Here is a 13,970-nt window from a genome sequence, read left to right as displayed (position 1 = left end):
TATTTCACTCAGCATAATACCCTCCAGTTCCATCCACGTCTAAGCAAATGGTGGGTATTTGTCGTTTCTAATGGCTGAGTAAAATTCCATTGTATACATATACCACATCTTCTTTACCATTCAGAGAAAATGAGTGGGAAATATCAGAGAGGGTGACAGAACATGAGAGACTCCTAACTCTGGGAAACAAACAAGGGGTGGTGGAAAGGGAGGTGGGTGGGGGGTTGGGGTGACTGGGTGATGGGCACTGAGGGGGGCACTTGATGGGATGAGCACTGGGTGTTATGCTATGTGTTGGCAAATTGAACTCCAATAAAAAGAAATTTTAAAAAATTAAATTAAATTAAATTAAAAGAAAAAAGGCAACAGGTTTGAGTGATGGAAACTTGAGCAAGGCAAAAGGCAGCAAGGCAAAAGGCCCCAAGGCAGCGACCAGGAAGGAGATGAATACATACAGGCTCACTAAGTAACCCACCTTGAAATAGCCATAGGCCCTAACTGACTAATCACACCCAGGTACAGTTCCTAATATTACCAAATAAGGGAAAATTCCCTAAGTTCCCATACTCGCTTATGCTACCCTATAATTGTGGCCCCTCCCCACAGCCTCATTGCAGTCTCTTCTTTGTTATACTTCCCTCTCCATCTTGTCATCTTGTATTCCATGTATTTGATAAACTTCTCTTTTTTTCTGCCTTGGGTGAACTCTTTCATTGGCAGCACCAACAGCCTCCAGATCAGATCACCCCACACCTAGGAGTGGAATCTGGCTCATAGAGTATGTGTACTTTCAATTTTACTGGAGACTACTAAACTGCCTATCAAAGTTGTACCAACTGCCACTTCCAACATCAGTGTTTAAGAGTTCCTGTTGCTCCACATAGTCACAAATTAAAAGAAAAGAAAAGAAAAGAAATGCAAGAATTAATGAAATGTGACCCTCTTCTGGAACTTCAAAATTAATTAGGAAGAAAAGAAATATAATGAATGACAACTTGAACAAACCAGTATAATAAGCATAAGAGAAAAGAGAAAACAAGAGTAGAAAATGAATAATAAACATAAAACAAGATGAAAATAAATACATATATCCAGTATTACACTAAATTTGAACAAACTGAAATTCCTCATTAAAAAAGAAAAGATTATCAGATGGGTTCCTTAAAAACCCAGCTATATAATGATTTCACAATATATATTTCAACCACATGATAAAGAAGACTGGAAATAAAGGAATGGGCAAAGATATATAAGGCATATACAAGCAAAAAGAAACCAGTGCTGGCAATTGTTAATATCAAAGTAAAACTTAGTGTCAAATCATCAAAATAGATGTAGATAAAGAAGGACATCAAAAGGTACAATTTATGAAGAATATTATAACAGTATAGACCTATAAAGCAAAGACTATTAGTAATTTAAGGAATTTTTAAAAAAGATTTATTTATTTGAGAGAGAGAGAGCATGAGTGAGAGTGAGTGTGTATGAGTGGGGAGAGGGGCAGAAGGAGAGAGAATCTCAAGCAGAGGGGCAGAAGGAGAGAGAATCTCAAGCAGACTCCCTGCTGAGCGAGGAGCCTGACATGGGGCTCAATCCCAGGACCCTGAGAACATGACCTGAGCCAGAATCAAGAGTCAGACACCCAACCAATAGAGCCACCCAAGTGTCCCAAGAATTTTATAAAAATTCAATTAAAGTAAGAGATCTTAACCCTCTTAATAGAAGATCTATTTTGTAGACAAAATAGAAGACACAAAGGAATTGAATAATACTACTGATAAACTTGATTTCATAATACATATATAGAAGTCCACATGTACTCACTAGAGACTATAAATTATTTTTATATACCTACAAACTTAACAAAAATCGATTAAGTAATGGTTATAATGAAAACTTTATCAAAACAGAGATTCTTCTTAATATCTTAGTGGCCGCATTATCTGATAGAACTCCAAAGTTTATATATAATAAAAACTTAAAAGACTTAAAAAGAAAAAGAAAGTAAGAAATACATCTTTGTATCAACTAGTAGAAAGTAACAAGTAAGAACTCTTCATATCAAAATGAAAAGGACTTAGTGAAGCTGCATTCAGAAGAAAATGTATGGCCTTAAACTCCTTCATTTAATAATAAAGCAGAAAGATGAAAAGAAACTTAGTAATCCTAGCAGAGTGGTATGAAAGAGAAACAAGCATTCCCCAAGTGGTGGGACAAACAATTAGATAAAAAGTGGGCAAACAATTTGAACAGATACTTTATAAAGGAAGTATAAATGTCTAATAAGGACTTGAAAAAGTACTCAATATCATTAGTTATCAGGGAAATGTAAATAAGGCCATATTGAGATAGCACCACACACTAACAGGAGGACTAAAATTAAAAATAATGATAATAACAAATGGTGGTGAGGAGTTGAGCTATGAAAATCTTCAGACATTGTTGGTGGGAGCATGCACTTTGGAAAAGTATCTAACAGATTCTTATAAAATTAAAGACACATTTACCCTATGATGCAGTATTTCTACTCCTACACCCAAAAGAATAGTAAACACATGCTCAAAAATATCTCAAACAAAAAAAAAGTCTCATACAAGAATGTTCATAGCAGTTTTATTCATGATAGTCAAAAGCTAGAAAAAGCAAAGGCCCAACAATAGTAGAAGCGATAAACATGTTGTGGTATATTTATACAATATTACTTAGCAATGAAAACAAATTACTGACACAAGCCATAACACAGATACATCTAAAACTCATATGCTGAGTAAAAGATACCGTGGCAGAACATATTTTTTTTATTTTTTTTAATTTTATTTATGATAGTCACAGAAAGAGAGAGAGAGAGAGAGAGAGAGAGAGAGAGAGGCAGAGACATAGGTAGAGGGAGAAGCAGGCTCCATGCACCGGGGAGCCCTATATGGGATTCGATCCCGGGTCTCCAGGATTGCATCCTGGGCCAAAGGCAGGCGCTAAACCACTGCGCCACCCAGGGATCCCAGAACATATTTTTTTAAGGATGGCTGAGCTATCTATTTTCTGTTCCACATGACTTTATTACTATGTGGCTGATACATCTCCCACCAAGAGTTTAGATGGAATCTGGGCAGGTCTTGTGATTGCTTCAATAACAGCATTTGGTGCTCTATGACTTCATCCTAGTTACAGATTTAGAGAAGAACTATTATTTTCTTTTTTTAAAGATTTTATTTATTTATTCATGAGAGACAGACACAAGGAGAGGCAGAGACACAGGCAGAGGGAGAAGCAGTTTCCATGCAGGGAGCCCGATGTGGGACTCAATCCCAGGACCCTGGGATCACAACTTGAGCCAAAGGCAAACACGCAACCACTGAGCCACCCAGGTGCCCCTAGAGAAGAACTATTCTCAGTTGTCTGCAATAGACTGTACTCCATAGGCGACCCAGGTAAAAGTGAGAGACAGACAAATACCGAGATGGCAGCCATGTAGAGCAGGTATTCTCTAGCCAAATTAAGAAATAAAGAACATTATTAAATGGTTTCACTCATACAGGGAATATAAGAAATAGTGAGGGATCCCTGGGTGGCGCAGCGGTTTGGCGCCTGCCTTTGGCCCAGGGCGCGATCCTGGAGAGCCAGGATCGAATCCCACGTCGGGCTCCCGGTGCATGGAGCCTGCTTCTTCCTCTGCCTATGTCTCTGCCTCTCTCTCTTTCTCTCTCTGTGACTATCATAAATAAATAAAAATTAAAAAAAAAAAAGAAACTAAAAAAAAAAAAAAGAAATAGTGAAAGGGATTATAGGGGAAAGGAAGGAAAATGAGTGGGAAAAACTAGAGAGGGTGACAAAACATGAGAGACACCTAACTCTGGAAAATGAACAAGGGGGTAGTGGAAGGGTAGGTGGGTGGGGGGATGGTGTGACTGGATGATGGGCACTGAGGAGGGCACTTGATGGGATGAGTATTGGGTGTTACACTATATGTTGGCAAATCGAATTTCAATAAAAAAACCCAGAAAAAACATTTATGATGGCATCAACAACAAAAAGAAATAAAGAACATTAAAGATAGCCATATATATATATATATATATATATATATATATATATATTAAGTATCCTTTTTATGAATACTCATGTCACATATTGGCAAATATGGCCAATATTTAAGTGGAATTTGAGCAATATCTATCAATTCTCCCTTTTCCACAGGGAGAAAATAGGTAAGGCTGAGTGCAAAAACAGAGATATCTTGAAATTCTTCTCTCATTTGCACATAAAACCAGCAAGAGACAGGGTGTGTTCTTTCTTTGGACCTACGTTTTCCCCTGAGCTTTTCAGAATGCCTTCCTGATGCCAAACGGCATTTTAATTTTAATTAAATTTTAACAGCCTATTATAAATAGGCTCATAAAAGTCACTTTTCTGTAGTGTTCAGTGGTATCCAAAATGCTCACCATCAACTGGCAGATGTATTATGTCTTTAAGCTCCTTTTCAGTGAGGTCCATGCCCATGTTTCCCAAAACTGCATCCACTTTACTGGAATCAATCTTCCCTCCTTATGGAAAGATATATATATATATATATATATATATATATATATATATATATATATATATATATATATACACACAGAAGTTAATGTCCCTCAAGTATGGGATAACCCCTACCTTCCTGAGGATTATGGTTATCATGTTCATCCAAAGGACCAAAGCCTGATGAGATCTTTATGAGAGGAGTGTCAAAAGTAAGAATTAGAGCTTATTGTTTTAATTTTAGTCTTCATGTAAGTATACCCAGTATAGAATCTGAAAGGTGATGGGATGACTTCTCAGAGAATTCTAGTAGAGGGATAATAATTCCTGTGTTTTGAATGACTATTGTCTCACTTTCATCATGTTTATTTTTACAGTTAACTTCTAGTTATGGTAAGGGAGGCTGGTGTTCCATTACCACTTAAAATTAATTAATTAATTAATTAATTATTTTAAAAATATTTTATTTATTTATTCATGAGAGACACAGATAGAGAGGCAGAGACATAGGCAGAGGGTGAAGCAGGCTCCTCACAGGGAGTCCGATGCGAGACTTGATCCTTAGACCGTGGGATCATGCCCTGAGCTGAAGGAGGATAGATACTCAACCCCTGAGCCACCCAGCATCCCTTAAAATTCAAGTTAAAGTAAATCAATTTAAATGAAAATATTAATAAGAGCACAAATAGTGTGTGGACTTGGCAGATATCATGAAGGTGGTATTGAGAACCTTGCTTAGACATGACCTTCCTCCTGGCCTGCTTCCTGTCTATCATTCAGTCTTATGTTCCTTCAACTTCTTGAAGGCTCTTTAGAGCTCTCTTATGCTCTCTCTTTCTCTTTCTCTTTTGGCCTAAATGTCAGATTAGTATTCTCTTGCTGCTGAGTAAACTAACTGATGAGGTGCTAACTTTCCCTTCACTTTTGTTGTGCAGCCTGGGCTCTGATTTCTTCTGTCAAAGTTTGAGAAATCCAAAGAGATACATGGGAATTCTTTCAAGTTACATCATAAGAAATGATCTCCTAAAGAATATGTTAATCTATAAAAGAAACAAAAGTAGGTAATAATGTGTTAATAGGGTTGACAATTTAATTACAAGAAATTTGTAGAAATGCCAAACGTGATGATCTCAGATTGATTTGTGTTTTATTAAGTTTCCCCCTTACCTTTAAGAAAATTTATACCATCCAGCAACCTTCTTTGATAGACCTTTCCATCTGTAAGGAAAAGCACTGTTCAGGTCATAGAAACTTACAATGTGGAGTTTCATAGATGGTAAGAAAACAGCAATTTAAGTAAGACATATTTTATGAACTACCGTAGAAATTTTCTGATTTAGTGGCAAATAATGAAATTATAGGGCATAGGGATACTGACACTCTACCATTCTGAAACATCTCTTTTCCTTTAATTTTGTGATATTTTCATTTTCCCTTATTATATTGCTCTTTCTTTTTCTCATTTATTCTGGCTTAAATTTCAGATCTTTTGATAGACTCAAAAGTTATAAAAGATATAATTATATAAAAGATATAATCAAACCCTGATGATAGGAGTCATGATGACATAATTGTTGATTCTCAAACTAAAAATTCAATGGCACAAGGTGCATGGGTGGCTCACTTGGTTAAGCATCTGCTCTTGGCTGGGATCAAGTCCAGAGTCAGGCTCCCTGCTCAGCCAGGAGTCGGCTTCTCCCTCTGTCCCTCCCCTCCTGCTTGTGATCTTTCTCTCCCTCATGTTCCCTCTCTCTCAAGTAAATAAATAAAATCTTAAAAAAAGATTAAATGGCACAGATAACCTTTTAAGACATAATAGGGTCTTTTATTTTTATTTTTTATTATTTTTAAAGATTTTATTCATTTGTTCATTAGAGACACACAGAGAGAGTGGCAGAGACATAGGCAGAGGGAGAAGCAGGCTGCCTGAAGGGAGCCCGATTTGGGACCCAATCCCAGGACCCCAGGATCATGATCTGAGCCAAAGAGAGATGCTCAACCACTGAGCCACTCAGGCATCCCAAGATATAATAGAGTCATTTTAAATTATATAACATTGATCATAAGATTACTTCTGATAAGCAATAAGATGGAGACAATTTTAGAAATTTTTGCAATTTAATAATATGCTTCCCTGGATGACTATATTTTTATTTGAAATACTCACTATCAACTGGCAGGTTTTTCACCAGTTGCAAGAGTTCCTTATCAGTGAGTTCTACTCCCATGTTGCCTAGAACCGTTCCTATGTCGTTGACATCAACAACTTCCTCTCCTTCAAAAGGATAGAAATAGTAATGTATGATTTTAAAGAACCATCTAATTATTCTAAAATAGATGAAATTTCCTAATACTGTTTAAGTATTAGCTCCAACTACTTAATGCATAATAAAGTCAAATGAATCTTGTTTCAGTATAGTTATGGCATAACACTGAAGTGTTTATTTCCATAACTTTAGTAATAATAGAGACAAAATATGTTTGCATAATAATGCATTTCATAATTTTCTATTATGAGAGATTAATAATAGATAATGAAACTTTAGTCTCTTTTTTTTTTTACACTAACATATTTTCAGTAAATACCTTAATTTGGAAAAAAATGAGATCATAGGGCCTAACAAAATGTGGCACTGTGTTTTGTTGCTGAAACACTGACAAATCAAAGTCCAAATCTAGGAAATCAAACTACAATCAGTTTATTAAAAATAGCATAATTTAAAGGGAATAACAGGAAAGAATATACAATATGTATAAAGAATCAGAATCATATGTATTTGATAACTTCTTTCTTACCTGTAATAGCCTCCACTTTATCCAACAGCATTTTCAGATCAACTCTCTTCTAGGCTGTAAGACAAAGTTTAATCAGAGAAAAACAATAACATGGACTCAGAGAAAAGATACATAGGACAAGAGGTCCTTTTTTTTAGAAAGAAAAGTAAAAACCAAACTTTATTGTTGCTTTTTACCATTTGGTAACATTTTTACATACAGGCTTCGATCTTCAGAATACCCTGGATTCAGTAGAAAAACCTTTTAAATGAAGTTTTGTAAAATAGAAACTTCTCAGCAGTCAAAATTTAGAGTGTAAAAAAATACATGCAAAACATACTTTTCTGAAAACACTTAACTTTGAACAAAGCACCGAACTACATAAATGCAGAATGAAAACAGCATTTCAACTCCACCAAAAGCAGTCATCATAAAAGGTGTAAAAGTCACCTAACTTCACTAGGCACTGTTCACTTTTTAAACAGGAGACAAAAAAAATTTTGTCCATAAACAATATCCCAACTTTAGGGTAGGTTTCAGAAAGTCTTCATCTTCATGCTTTAATAGCGACAAGGTGAGTACAGTCAAGATCTAGAACGTGATCTGTATCCTCCACGACTATAGTAAGGAGAAGGTGACCGCCTTCTGTAAATCTGATCCCTATTTTGAGCAGCTCTCCATCCTCCTCCTCCTCCACCACCTCCTCTGTATGATCTGCTATAGTAGTCGCGATCATCATAGCCTCGATCATATATCCTCTGTCATAGTAATCCCGACGGGGTGAGCTGCCATAGGTAGGTCTCCCCATGTAAATTCCTGGTGTTGGGGTATGTGGTCTTTTTGTTATAGAGAAATCAACTCTGATCATACGTCCATCAAGCTCCATTCCATTGGCATGCTCTTTTGCTTCCTTGGCATCATCTATATTTTCAAAATATACAAAGGCAAATCCTCTGGAACGCCTAGATTGCTGGTCATATCAATAGACACGTCAGCAATGGGGCCATATTTAGAGAACACTTCTCTTAGATCTCTTAGATCTCTTTCTGTAGTGTACAAGCTCAATCCAAATACTCCAAGACAGCAGTTGGGGTCAGGATTTGCCAGATTCCCAACATGACGCCTGCAAGTAGACATGGGAGAGTGACTGTGGCTATGCCGTCTTCGATAATCTCGACTGTAAGACCTGCTACTGGATCGTCTATGGGAGCGGGACCTAGATCCTGATCTTGTATAATGTCTTCGAGAACTTCTTCTGGATATAGACCTAGATTCAGATCTGGACCTGGACTTTGATCTGGAATGCCTGGAATCTTCCTTGGAGCGAGACCTTGCAGGAGTATGCCTTGCAGATTTCCCAGATCCATGAGCACTTCCACTTCTGGAAGCAGAACGGGATTCTCGCTCGCCGTAGTTCTGCTCGCAGCTGTCGCTCATGACTCCTAGCTGCTGTTGCCGCTCGACAGGCTTCAATTGAAGCTGCCAACCTCTGGCGCCTTCTGTATAGAGCTCCGCCGCAGCCTCACAGAACGCACGGGCTCCTGAGCCGCCGAGTACCGAAGCGCTCCGCACCGCCTCCGCACGGGCTCTCCAAGAGGTCCTTTTTATCTAAGATTTATTGTTCCAGAAGATGACCAAGGAAAATAAGTTCATTTACAACGAGAACCAAGGTTGTATTAAATAATAAAAATGAAAATTGTAAAAATAAGTTTATTTCATATAATATTTAAGAAAATTCAGGTTATAATGATAACTATCGCAATAGTTATTCTGTAGGATATAGAATAATTCTTTGAAGAAGCAATGAATCAATACTAACTTTTGCAAATGTGTTGAGATGTTATTTTTCTGAGAAAGGTTATTGTACACTTCAGCGTCCTATTGAACTTTGAAACAAGATATATAAAAATAACTATTACAAAAATGATTGACTTTTTCCTGAGGGTAACTTTAAATCTTTTGAAATCCATTATCAGTGTATGTTGAATGTCCTATCTCATTATTCATGTAGAATTTTTCTTCTTCAATTATTAAATGTTCTAAATCTGCCAGGTCCACATTTCTTAGTGGCTTTGTGTGATTTGGGCAGTCCTTTAACCTTACTTTTACTTATTTCTTGAAATTTTGGATCTTTCTCAATATTCGCAAGGATTGTAATTTTGTATTACCACGTGTTGATGCAAAGGGCAGATAGAGACTAGTGTTAAGCAGCGAGCTGATGTTTGAAAGGAGCTAATTACTTATGTGGTCGATTTAGTGATTCCCTAAACCTAATTGGTGGATAAGAACACAGCCAAAATCCTATCATTTTGCCACATCACTTATATTCATATTAAATTAAAAACAAAATAAATTAGGTTAAAAAATTAGAATTTAAAACAGACTTTGTGTAACAAATTAAAAAATATATAAGCATATGAAGAAAAGGTAAATGTCCCTTCTTTTACCTCTCCTCAGTGTCATTACTACTCCTTACCATTATTAACAGTTTTGTGTATATTTTCCCAGACGTTCCTTTGCTTATAAAGGTATAATATATATTTAAAAATTAATAATACTATACATATTATTCTGTTAACTTTTTTTGTTAATAGAACAAAAGAAACATCTCAAAATTCATGAACAGAGAAATGAGGAATGGGTGAATGGACTGGGTTATACCCTTGGTTGATGTCAGTGATACTTGGATTAGTGAGAAAAAAACATGTTGCAGATTCTATTTTTGTAAAACCAGACAACAAGAACTCCTCCCCTTCTCACTAGCACCCATCTCTACTCTGAGATGTATAAAGAAATAGATTACAGGTTTTAAAGCAACAAAAATGAACAGCCTTTTTTCCCTTGAGTTCTTTTGAAACCTCAAATGGCTTTGGGCAACAAATAATTTAAACCTTTGAAACAGTCATAATTAATCCTGCAAGCTCAACATCTGTTTAAAAATCACATTGTTTTTCGCAGTGCTCACCACTCAGAAGATCCTTTATCAGATCAAGTTCCTTTTCTGTAAGCTTGACCTCTATGGCTTCTAAAACAGGATCCAGCTTATTTACATCAACCTTCCCTCCTTGAAAACATGAAAGGAAAAGGAAAAAAAAAAGGAATGATTATAAAATATTTAGAAAAATTCATAAACACAAATTATTATCAACTAATAGGCATTACTGTTTTTACCCAGATTTTTTGAGATATAATTGGCATATAATATTATATAAGTTTAAGGTGTACAATGTAATTATTCTGATATATGTATACTGCAAAATGATTACCACATAAAGTTAGTTAGCACATCCACCATCTCACATAGTTATATTTGTGTGTGTGTGTGTGTGGTGAGGTCAGTTAAGGTTTACTCTTTTAGTGTTTTCCACGGTGTTATCAACTATAGTCACCATGTTGTACATTATATCTCCAGAACTAACTCCTCTTATAGCTGGAAGTTTGTATCCTTTGACCACCTTCGCCCATTCCTTTCCCCATCCCCCTGCTTCTAGCAACTACCAGTCAGCTCTGTTTCTATGAGTTTGATTTTTTTTTAGATTCTACATTATAAGTGATATCATATACTGTTTTTTTTCTGTCTGACTTATTTCACTTAGCATAGTGCCCTCAAGGTTCATCCATGTTGCTGTAAATAGCAGGACTTCCTTCTTTTATTGTTTTTTTAAAGCTGAATAATATTCTATTATTTATGTATGTATGTGTGTGTGTAAGTGTGTACATACACGTCCTATTTTCTTTATTCATTCATCTGTGCATAGACACATTGTTTCTGTGTCTTGGTATTATAAATAATGCTCCAATGAACATGGGGGTGCAAGTATCTCTTTAAGATAGTACTAGTTGTTACTGTTACATAAATATACACTGCTAAAAGAGAATGGCTTTATAATCTAGCATAACTGCTAAAATTTTCAAACAAAGAACAAAACTACAATAGATCTGCACAATTCTTTGCAAGCAAAGTTACAATTTAAGAGTTAAAAGTTAGAATTTGTTTCCTTGAATGTTAAACATATGGGCCTAGGAAAAAGTTAGGTGGGACAGGGCTGTACAATTGCAACTAAAGAGCACTAATCAATAATCTCCACAAAGAAATAGAGATTGTATGTGTTTCCTATTCTTATTCTCAGATTGTTTTCTCTGCTACTGCTCACATTTTGGAATAAATGCTAAGCCTTTCTCTCTCCTCCCTCCCTTCCTTCCTCCCTACCCTTCTTTCTTTGCTTCCTTTCTTCCCTCCTATCTTTATTTCTGGTCATATCTTACTTTAGAGAAATATTGAAAAGTGCAAACCAGTGGAGAGCTTTCATCTAACATAAAGGGTTATTACCAAAAAACCCCACAGATGTGATACAAGCAGCAAAATAATGTGTTATATTCTATTGATATAAATTGAATGCTAATAAGGAGAGAGCCCAAATGTCCTTCAACTGATGAATGGAAAAAGAAGATATAGTATGCATATATGTGTATACAGATGTATACACACACACACACACAATGGTTTATGACTCAGCCATCAAAAAGAATGAAATCTTGCCATTTGCAATGATGTGGATGGAACCAGAGTGTATTATGCTAAATCAAGTCAGTCAGAGAAATAAAAATACTTCATGATTTTACTCTTATGTGGAATTAAGAAACAAAACATGAACACAGGGGAAAGAGAAGGAGAAATACAATAAGATGAAAAGAGAGAGGGAGCCAAACCATAAGAAACTCTTAAAGATAGAGAGGGTTGCTGGAGGGGAGGTAGGTTGGGGGATGAACTAAATCGGTGATGGGGATTCAGGAAGGCACGTGATATAATGAGCACTAGGATTATATGTAAGTGATGAATCACTACATTCTACTCCTGAAACTAATAATATACTACATGCTAACTAACTTGAATTTAAATAAAAATTTAAAAACTTAATGCTTAAGGATATTTCATATGCCTCCTCTTCGCCCTTCTTACTCACTTTTATTATAAAAATCTCACATCCTTCAGCAACCTGTTTTAAAACACCTTTTCATGAGCTGTAAGAAAAGGTACAATTCAGATCTCTAGAAAATTGATATGAAGATTCACCAAAACTTTACCAATTATATGATTGTAGAAAGATATATTTCAATGATTTGCTATAAAAATAATCTATTTTATAGTTGTACAAACTGGACATTTAAAAATATAAGTATTTTCAACAGTGACAAACTTACCCATTCTTTGGAATTAGAGACATTTTTTTCCTATTGCTATGTCTATGCCTCCACCCTGTTTGTATCACTTTCAGTTCTTACCTAGAGTATTGAAATAGTCTCCTAATTGATTTCTCTGCTTCCCACCTTCTCCCTTTCAGTTATTTATTTATTTATTTATTTGAGTTCAATTTGCCAACATATAGCATAACAACCAGTGCTCCCACCAAGTGCCCCCCTCAGTGCCCATCAGCCAGTCACTCCAACCCTCCGCCCACCTCCCATTCCACTACCCCTTGTTCATTTGCCAGAGTTAGGTGTAGAGACATTTGTTAAACTCTCTTATGGTGCAATTCTCAAAAACACATTAAAATGTTTCTTTCTTTTTATTCCACAGATGTTCCATTTCTCCATTAGTTTTCATTGTCCTTATTGCAAAACTAATGCTGATCTGAGGGAGTAGTATTAGTCACCTAGACAACTATACAGCAATGTAGTGATGTCTCAAATTGTGTTTGAAGAAGTAATAATAGAATTTCTTTTCAAGTCAGATGTGACTTTATATTAATTTATGGCATTTTAAAGACAAAACTTACTGTTAAAATATTGAGAATGGCTCACACTGACCCATAAAATCAAGTTCCCTGGAAGGCATGTTGGCATTTATATGGCATTTATTTACTTACCATCAATGGGCAGTGTTTTCAGCAGTTGCTTGTACTCCTTATCTGCAAGCTCAATCCCCATGTCTTTCAGAATATCTTGTAGGTCACTAGAATCAATCTTTTCTCCTTTGAAAATATGGAATAGTTATAAGTTAAAATACCAAGGGATGTTCTAATTATTTAAAATCATCTAAACATATATTTTTGCTGCTCTAGTCTTTTTATAATACCAGAATGAAAAGGAAAAGGCAAAGTTAAGGATTTCCTGATAAAAAGAATCAAATGGTAAATAAAAATCAGAATTTGTCCCTTAATGTTAATAAATAGATTGTATTCTTAACACTGAGAATCATACCACATAGTGCAGAAGCAAATCTGATCATATAATTATCCAGAAATAAGGTCAAGAGATGGTTAGTATAATATAATACATAATTAACAAACTATGACATATTTTACTGAATTTTGTTAACTCTATGTGATTAGCTATTGGCAATGGACTCACTATTTTTGGGTTCTACCCTGTTTTTACTGTGTCCATCTAGTTTTTGGGTTTATAAGTACCAGCCAGATACTTTCATTGAAAAAAAGCATCAGGTGCCTTGGTGGCTCAGTGGTTGAGTGTCTGCCTTTGGCTCAGGGCTGATCCTGGGGTCCTGGGATCAAGCCCTACATTGGGCTCCCCACAGAGAGTCTGCTTCTCCCTCTGCCTATGTCTCTGCCTTTCTCTCTCTCTGTGTCTCTCATGAATAAATAAATAAATCTTTTTAAAAAAGCATCAAAGAACATAAGACTTCTTAGGAAATTATCTTTTATTTTACTTATAAACCT

At 35.8% G+C, this 13,970-nt stretch overlaps 1 pseudogene; it reads right to left on the bottom strand.

Moving 5' to 3' along the window:
• Positions 1–7,857: 7,857 nt before the first annotated feature.
• On the bottom strand, positions 7,858–8,826 carry LOC129514057 (transformer-2 protein homolog beta-like; annotated as a pseudogene).
• Positions 8,827–13,970: the final 5,144 nt, after the last annotated feature.

Source organism: Nyctereutes procyonoides, unplaced genomic scaffold (genome assembly GCF_905146905.1).
Source record: "Nyctereutes procyonoides isolate TBG_1078 unplaced genomic scaffold, NYPRO_anot_genome, whole genome shotgun sequence".
Lineage (NCBI taxonomy): Eukaryota > Metazoa > Chordata > Mammalia > Carnivora > Canidae > Nyctereutes > Nyctereutes procyonoides.
This window is presented reverse-complemented; position numbering and strand designations above follow the sequence as displayed.